This window comes from Ictidomys tridecemlineatus, chromosome X, assembly GCF_052094955.1.
Source record: "Ictidomys tridecemlineatus isolate mIctTri1 chromosome X, mIctTri1.hap1, whole genome shotgun sequence".
Taxonomy (NCBI): Eukaryota; Metazoa; Chordata; class Mammalia; order Rodentia; family Sciuridae; genus Ictidomys; species Ictidomys tridecemlineatus.
The window spans coordinates 67,761,901-67,770,866 of NC_135493.1; positions in this window are offsets into that span (position 1 = coordinate 67,761,901).

The following is an 8,966-nucleotide window of genomic DNA, read 5'->3' on the forward strand; positions in this document are numbered from 1 at the left end:
TCTTATACAGTACCTAATACAAAAGAAACAGTGAATATTATAAGCTGTTGTCATTAAGTGTTCTCTCACCACCATCCACCCAAACTCGCAAGTTGGAAAACTTAAGTTGATCCTGGACTCCCATTCTCTTTCTTACCATACTCATCCAGTCCATCAATAAGACATATTGGTTCTACCTCCAAAATGCATCTGAAGTCATCTGTTTCTCAGGAATTGCAATAAGAAAGAAAAACATCTAGTGGATATTACCTAGATCTTTCACCACTTTACACCACCATAACTTCCCTTTAAAAGATCTTACACATTGGAAGCCCATGCAAGCTTCTACTTAAAGAGAAAGCAGTGAATCTTCAAAAAAAACTGAAAATAAGTACAACGTGTCAAAATGCATTCTATTATCATGTATAACTAAGAACAAATTAAAACAATAAAAATTAAAAAATAAAAACTGAAAATAACCTTCAAGATAAACTACAGGCTCCTTTAGCAAAGTGTAAAAGCTCTTTATGACTTGGGCCTTATCTTGACTCAAATTTCATCATGCCCTACCCTCAAGCTTGTACCATGAACTCCATACTTCCCACTGTAGAGTGTTATGAAATTCCTTAGAGGTCTTATGGTGTTTTTGGCCTCAGCACATTTTAATCTACTTGCTTGGTTCCTTCCCATCTCTTCTTCACTTGAGTAACCCCTACATGTCCTTGTATGACTAATTTGAAGCAACATATGTTCCATAAAATTCTCTGTTTTTCCATTCATAAAGCAATTTTACTTGTCTGTCTTCTACTCCCAGAGCATCCTGAGCATATTTTCACTACATTTAGGAAAACTTTAAGGACATGTATGTGACTTATTCCTTTATTGACTATGCATGGATCAATGTTTAAGTTCATTGAATGTCTAATGACTTAAAAAGGAAGAAAGAAATTAAGGAAGGAAAGAAGGCATAAAGGAAGAAAGAAAACGAAATATGGACAGCAATGATTATAGTACAACTTCTGAAGTCATCCTGGCATACTCAAGCAATATAAAAAATGATTTAGAGAAAACCCCTGGCTCTGGATTCAACTAACTGACCATAGCTGGCTTTTCTTCAAATCATTGAAAGCATGTAAAAGACAAATATTATTAAAAGATAACTTGGCAAAGTGGCAAAGTACTTTGGTATTTTGTTATCCATAGAGACTAACTTGTGTTCATATTTAAGTGATAGATAAATTAGTTCCTGTACAGTTTTCCCAGAAGCTTTAGTAATGCCAAAGAATAGTTGGGGATAGCAGTAAACCCTCCCCTTCCAAATATTACATCAGACCTTATCCCTAGCCAATGACCCCCTTTAATGTTCTTGTTCTTTTCATATGGACATGAATTCTTATTTCAATCTAGTATAATTTATGAATTTGGACATCTTTTAAAACCCTTGATATTTTTATCTTTTCATAAAATAAAATCTAAACAAAACAAGTGTTCTTGCTGAAGAAGCATGACTTCAAGATAATCTTAGAGGTCACTCCTGCAGGGGACAGAAAAACCTGCATATTCCCATCTCTGGGACTCCATGGAGATAACACTACACTGACTTGGGGAAAATCAGCTTCATGGACTCATCTTCGCCCAGCAGAATAAGTATGACCAGGCTTGGTTTGTGGCTCAGTGATACTCTTGAATAACCCCTAGAAGTCCTTATTTGACTCATTGGAAGGAACATCTGTTGCTTAAGATCCTCTGTCTTTCCTTTCGTAAAGAAAATTGCTTAGTAGATTTTGTGTTCTCACTACAAATATATATATGTATATATAGTTAGTTAGTTAGTTAAACTAATTAACTTATGAGGTAATCCATAAGTTAATTAGTTTCTTTTAACTATTCCACAATATGCATATGTCACATCATCATGTTGTACACCTAAAATACATACAATTTTGTTGATTTTGCCCCTCCCCAAGGAGGAGAGAAGCCACTGTGGTAATGGTACTCATGCTACAGAATGTAGGTAGCCCACAGAAACTGAAAAAGTGATGCAGCCACATCAGCGTCAATTTACAATAGCTAAACAATGGAAGCAACATAGATGCCATTCAACAGATGAATGGATAAAGAAAATGTGGTATATATACACAATGGAATATTACTCCGACTTAAAGAAGAATGAAATTAAGGCATCTGCAGGTAAATGGATGGAGCTGGAGAATATCATTCTAAGCAAAATAAGCCAATCCTCCAAAACCAAAGGCTCAGTGTTTTCTCTGGTATGTGGATGCTAGTTCACAATAAGGGGGTAGGGGCTAGGGAAGAATAGAGGTAGTTTAGATTAGGCAGAGGGGAGTGAAGGGAGAGGAAAGAGTATAGAAATAAGAAGGATAGTAGAATGAATAGGACATTATTACCCTACGTGCATATATAGTTACATGATCCGTGTGATTCTACATCATCAGAAGAATAAGAAATTATACTCCATTTATGTATGATATATAAAAATGCAGTCTACTGTCATGTATATTAGAACAAATTTTAAAAAGTGGAAAACTGTTTGGCAGTTTAAACACAGTCTAAACATAGGCTTCCCCTAGGACCTAGCAATTTCACACTTAGGCACACACTCAAAAGGCATGTATAATAATGTCACCTTTATTTTTAAAATGACTCCACTGGAACATATTTTGTGTAACATCCTTATTAATTCTACATATCAAGGATTTTTAACAATTAACAAATTTACATTCACCACCATGAATTAATCTTAGAATATGTGTCTATCGTCCCACTACCATCCTTTATGAACAATTACTCTTAATTCCCATTACAGCTCCTATTCCTGTTATGAGGACTTTTTGTCTTCATAACTTTGCCTTTTCTGGGTATTTCATATAAATACAATCATACAATGTGCAGTCTTATACATCCAGTTTCTTTTATTGAGAATAAATGTTATTGAGATTTATCTATGTATCCCCCCAAAAAAGTAACAATTGTTGCTTATGTCTATGAGTTTTGTTTTGCTTTGCTGTGTACATAATGTATATAAAGGAAAAAGAAGTTCTAATCTACATCTAGTTTCTCTAGATGTTAAAGAGTTTGCCAGTGTATGGCAAAAACATTTTGTATTAGTAAAAACATTGTGTATGTTTTGTGTTAAGATTCCTAGGAAGGACTGTCTTCTGAAAATTTGAGAATTGTAGCCCATTGGGTTTGTCAAGTGCCGGAATGCTCACATTTTGAAGACATTTTCAAATTAGAATTATTGTTACATGTGTGCAGTTTATCCAGTTTATTCAAGACTGCCATGAACATAGTGGACAAATTGTTTAGAAATGTCCAATGTATATTAAATGTGGAAGTACTAAAATATCACTTTGTAAATATCATTTTGCTAAAATTAATATGAAATATTGTCTTTTGGGAATAGAACTGTTAAACCACCTCTGTGTGCAATATAATACTGTCTGTACTTGTTCAGTGATCTGGAGGAGGGAGGGAAAAATTGCTAAAGGTAAGGTTAGTGTGTTCATACATGGACATTTTAAAAACTTTTTTGGAATTGTAGACAGAATTCCTTTATTTTATTAATTTTATTTTTATGTGGTCATGAAGATTGAACTCATTGCCTCATGCATGCTAGGCAAGCACTCTGCTGCTGACCTACAGCCCCAGCCCATACTTGGACATTTCTAGACATCAATTTTCTATAAATTTTGTGCACTTGGTTTTGCTATGTATATACTGAATATAATGGTAAAATGAGTTCCAATTTTGCAACATCTAGTTTCTAGATGTTAGAGAGTTTGCCAGTGTATGAGCAAGTAGTTAGTAAAATTAACATTTTTTACATTTCATGTTGAAATTCATAGGAAAGCTTGTCCTCTGTAAGTGACTTTTAGATATGAATTTGTTCAACCATCTCTAAGCATTACATATGCCTGTACTTGTCCACTGGACAGAAAGTAGAGAGTAAGAAATGAGAAGAAAAATGTTTGAGGACAAAATGGTCATATTAGAAGATACCTTATGTTATAATCATTGTTATGTGTGTAATTTCATTTACTGTGCTAGTACATAGTGAACAGGTTGTTATGTGAAACCTCTAGTCCTTCTATATATTTACAAGTTCTTGATCTATTTAAAAGTAGATGTAGTAGAATAAAACTTTTTATAAATGGTTTTTAAAAACTGATGGGAGGGCTGGGGTTATGGCTCAGTGGTAGAGGACTCACCTAACACAAGTGAGGCACTGGATTCAATACTCAGCACCACATAAATGAATGAATAAATAAATAAATAAATATAATGTAGGTATAAAAAGGCTGTTGGAAAATATTGTGTTTGGAATTGTGAAACTACCGCTGAACAGAATACTGTCTGCATTTGTTCATTGGATTGAGGGAGGTGGGAGGAAAGAAGTTGCAAAAGGTATTTTATTACAGTGTGCAAGAAAATTTCAGCTTACCCATTTCCCTGTAAGATGCATTTCATTTAACTTTGTTCTACTGTATATATTGTGTATATACTGGACAAAGGAGTCCTAATTTTCTAATGTCTAGTCTCTAGATATTAAAGAGGTTGCCAAATTATTACAAAAGAAGAATTAGTAACCTAACACATTTTGTACACTTTCTGCTAAAATTCATAGAAAGTCATCTTCTGAAATGGAATTTTGGAAGTGAAATTGTAACATCACATCTGAGTGACACATGTGTCATATCACATGTGACATAGGAGAAAGAAATTAAATAAATGAAATATTTATGTTCATGTCACATCCGCTTTCATATTTACAGAATGGATTTGATTCTAGCATTCTAGGCCAGAATGATCCTACTTAGAAGATACTTTCAGATATAATTATTATTTCATGTGTGTAGCTTATTCAGCACTACTATGTACACAGTGGACAAACTTAAGTCCTTATTTGAAATATCTAGTTTTCCTAGAAGTTTAGAAATATACAAACTACATTAAAGACAGAGGTAGTAAATAAAACATTTTGTGATAAAAAGTACATATCACTGTCATAAAACACAAGGAAAGGTTGAGGAATTGCTTCAGATAAAATATACTAAAGAAGAATACAGACTAATGGAAACCTGAATTTGATCCTGAATTAGGAAAAAAAATACAACAGACTTTATTTGAAAAATAGGCAGTATAAAATTAGGTATTAATAAAATGCTAATTTCTTGATTCTATAATTGTATTGTGATTACACAAGACAATGTTCTTATCCCTAGAACATATAGAGTAAAATATGTGGGAGAAAATTGTCATTATGTCTCAAACTAAATCTCAAATCACTCAGGAAAAAAAAACAGTTATAGAAAGAGGACAAAAGAATGATTATAGAGACAAAATGAGTATTGTGGTATGGTGGGGCTTAGGAATGTAGCTTTGTGGTAGGGCACTCACCTAGCATGAGTGAGGCCCTGGACTCTATCCCCAGTACTGAAAAAAAAAAGTGTATGGGTAAATGATTACAACCGGTAAATTTAGATAATAGGTTCATTGCACTATTCTTACAAATTTTCTGTAGGTTTGAATTTTAAAATAAAAAATGGAAACAGGATATAAATAACCAATTTGAATCCTAGACACAATGAAATAACTGTCTTCTTGTCAAAAAGAAACAAGGCAGAGAAATAGAGTCCAACCAAAGCAATTTACCTTGAAGATACAAGAGAAGATGAAGGATATTTTCACAGGTGAGATAACATTGTAATTGAACCTTAACATAATGTTAATTGCATTCCTGGCTGAGGAATGGCCTAAGAAATGGAAGGAAAATAGTCACTTTATATTATGTGAGACTAAAGTCTCAGGGATTATAATCCCTGACCTTCTTCCTAGAGCACATGAGTGGTTAAGACATGTGATGACATCACACTTTGTAAACAATAGAACACTAGGGAGACAGGATACAACCAGCTGAAGAAATGGGTATTCTTTTTATTAATTGTTCTAATTAGTTATATATGACAGTAGAATGCATTTTGATACATCATACATAAATGGAGTATAACTTCTCATTCTTCTGGTTGTACATGATGTAGAATCACACTGGGAAGGTAATCATATATGCACATAGGGTAATAATGTCCAATTCATTCTGCTATCCTTCCTACCCCCGTATACCCTATCTTTCCTTCACTCCCTTCTGTCCAATACAAAGTAACTAATTTTTCCATACCCCCCAAACATTGTGAATTAGCATCTGCAAATCACAGAAATTTGGTCTTTGGTTTTGGGCATTGGTTCATATAACTTTGTACATTCATCTGATGAAGGGCATCTAGGTTTGTTCCATAGTTTTATCTATTGTGAGTTGAGCTGCTATAAACATTTATGTAGCTGCATCACTATAGTATGCTGATTTTACGTCCTTTGGGTGCAAACAAAGAGTAGGATAGCTTGGTTAAATGATAGTTTTATTCCAAGTTTTCTGAGGAATCTCCATACTGCTTTCCATAATGGTTGCATCAGTTTGCAGTCCCACTAGCAAGATATGAGTGTACTTTTTCCCCCACATCCTCACCAACACTTATTTTTGCTTGTATTCTTGATAAATGCTATTCTGATTGGAGTGAGATGAAATCTTTGAGTTTTTTGATTTTTATTTCTCTAATTGCTAGAGGTGTTGAACATTTTTCATGTTTGTTGATACATTGTATTTCTTCTGTGAAGTATCTGTTCAGTCCTTAGCCATTTATTGATTGGGATATTTGTTTCTTTGGTTTGAGTTTTTTGAATTCTTTATATATCTGGAGATTAATGCTCTATCTGAGATGCATGTGGTAAATATTTTCTCCCATTCTCTAGGCTCTTTTTTCACATTATTTATTGTTTCCTTTGTTGAGAAGAAGCTTTTTAGTTTGACTCCATCCCACTTATTGATTCTTGATTTTACTTTTTGTGCTTTAGAAGTCTTTTTAAGGAAGGCAGTTCTTAAGCCAACATGGTGAAGATTTGGTCCTACTTTTTCTTCTATTAGGCTCAGGGTCTCTGTTCTTTGATCCACGTTGAGTTTCATGAGGTGAGAGATAGGGTTTTAATTTCGTTTTGTTACATATAGATTTCCAGTTTTTCCAGCACTGTTTGTTGAAAAGGCTATCTTTTCTCCAATGTATGTTTTTGGCACCTTTGTCTAGTATGAGATAACTATATTTACTTGCCTTTGTCTCTGTGTCTTCTATTCTGAGCCATTGGTGCCAATACCATGCTGTTTTTGTTACTATGGGTCTTTAGTAGTGTTTAAGGTCTGGTATTATGATGCCTCCTGCTTTACTTTTCTTGCTAAGGAATGTTTTGTCTATTCCTGGTCTCTCATTTTTCCAAATGAAACTCATGATTACTTTTTCTAGTTCTATGAGGAATGTCATTGAGATTTTAATAGAAATTATATTAAATCTTTATAACACTTTTGGTAGTATGGCAATTTTGACAATATTAATTCTGCCTATCCAAGAGCGTGGGAGATCTATCCATTTTCTAAGGTTTTCTTCAATTTCTCTCTTTAGTGTTCTATGGTTTTCATTGTACAGGTAAAACTCTTTTGTTAGATTGATTCCTAAGTGAGAGATGGGTATTCTTATGGTTTGAATGTGATGTGTCTCCAAAAGAGCATGTGTGAGACAATGAAAGATCATTGAGAGGTGAAATGATTGGGTTATGACAGCCTTAACCCAGTCAGTGAATTAATTCCAATATGGTAATTAACGGAGAGGTAACTGAAGACAGATAGCGTGTGGCTGGAGGAGGTGGGCATTGGTGGGGCATGCCTTTAGGGTATATATTTTGTATATAGTGAGTTGACTCTCTCTCTTTCTGCTTTCTGATCACCATATGAGCTGCTTCCCTCCATCACACTCTTTTCCTATGATATTTTGCTTCACCTCAAACTCTGAGGAATATAGCCCTCTTTGTAATGATACCTCTGAAACCATGAGCTCCCAGAGAATCTTTTCCTCCTCTAATCATGTTTTTGTCAGGACTTTTGGTCATAGAATTGATAAAGCTGACTAAAATAGGTATAGTGTCCTAACTGGTTCTAGCTCAGGGCCCAGTGCAGTGAGACAATGGAAGGGGAACATTAAAAGGATACTTGATTTGAGATGAAGTTGAGATGAGATGATGATGAGGTAAAACACACCAAGGAAAATGTCTAGATGGCTGACCCTGTCCAAGCAAGATAGGAGAGAGACCTTTCTCAGAAAGTAACCTCTTTCGTTAACTTTTTATTCCTGAAAGCAAAAAAGGTGCAAGGTTCAACACAATCTCAAATATGGATGAACTTAATCAGGTCAACTAACTCTTTAGTTCAAAGGCTTTCACATACAGAGACAATGCACTCTTTCCTGGACCTCAGGAAAAGTAGAATTCATAGGTCTTTTGGAGGAATGGAGTTCTGTATAGGCAGAGAACACTGTCAGAAGTTCCTGTGAATTATATAAAGCAAACCACAATTTGAGAGCCTACAAACCACATAGAAGCCATCTTTTCCATTTTACTTCTTCCCTTTACATTATTCATTCATGTTCTATTAAATACATCTATGGTTTTGTAATCTCAAGGGAAGAAGAGTCTACATTGCTTCACAATTCCTTTCATCCAATCGGAAGGAATTGGAATGCCTTAAGTAAATTGAAATATTATCTTTTCATTTGGGTTCAGATGGTTAGCAGGTAAAATGTTATTATTGTATTGTTTACTTTCTTACTCAAGTTTATGTTCTTGAGCATCCATGCTGATACAAATAACAATATTCTATTCATTTTTGATGCTGTATAATGTATTCATTCCTTCTCCCATTGATAAACATTTGGGTTGTTTCTGTTTTATTTGCTTGTTTTGCTCTTAGGAACACAGATGTGCACATGCTTTCTTGTGAGAGTTTCTATAGAATATGTTTCTAAGAAATTGCTGAGTCATAGAAATTTTAAGATATTGTTTAACTTTACTGCATTTTGGTAGATTTGTTC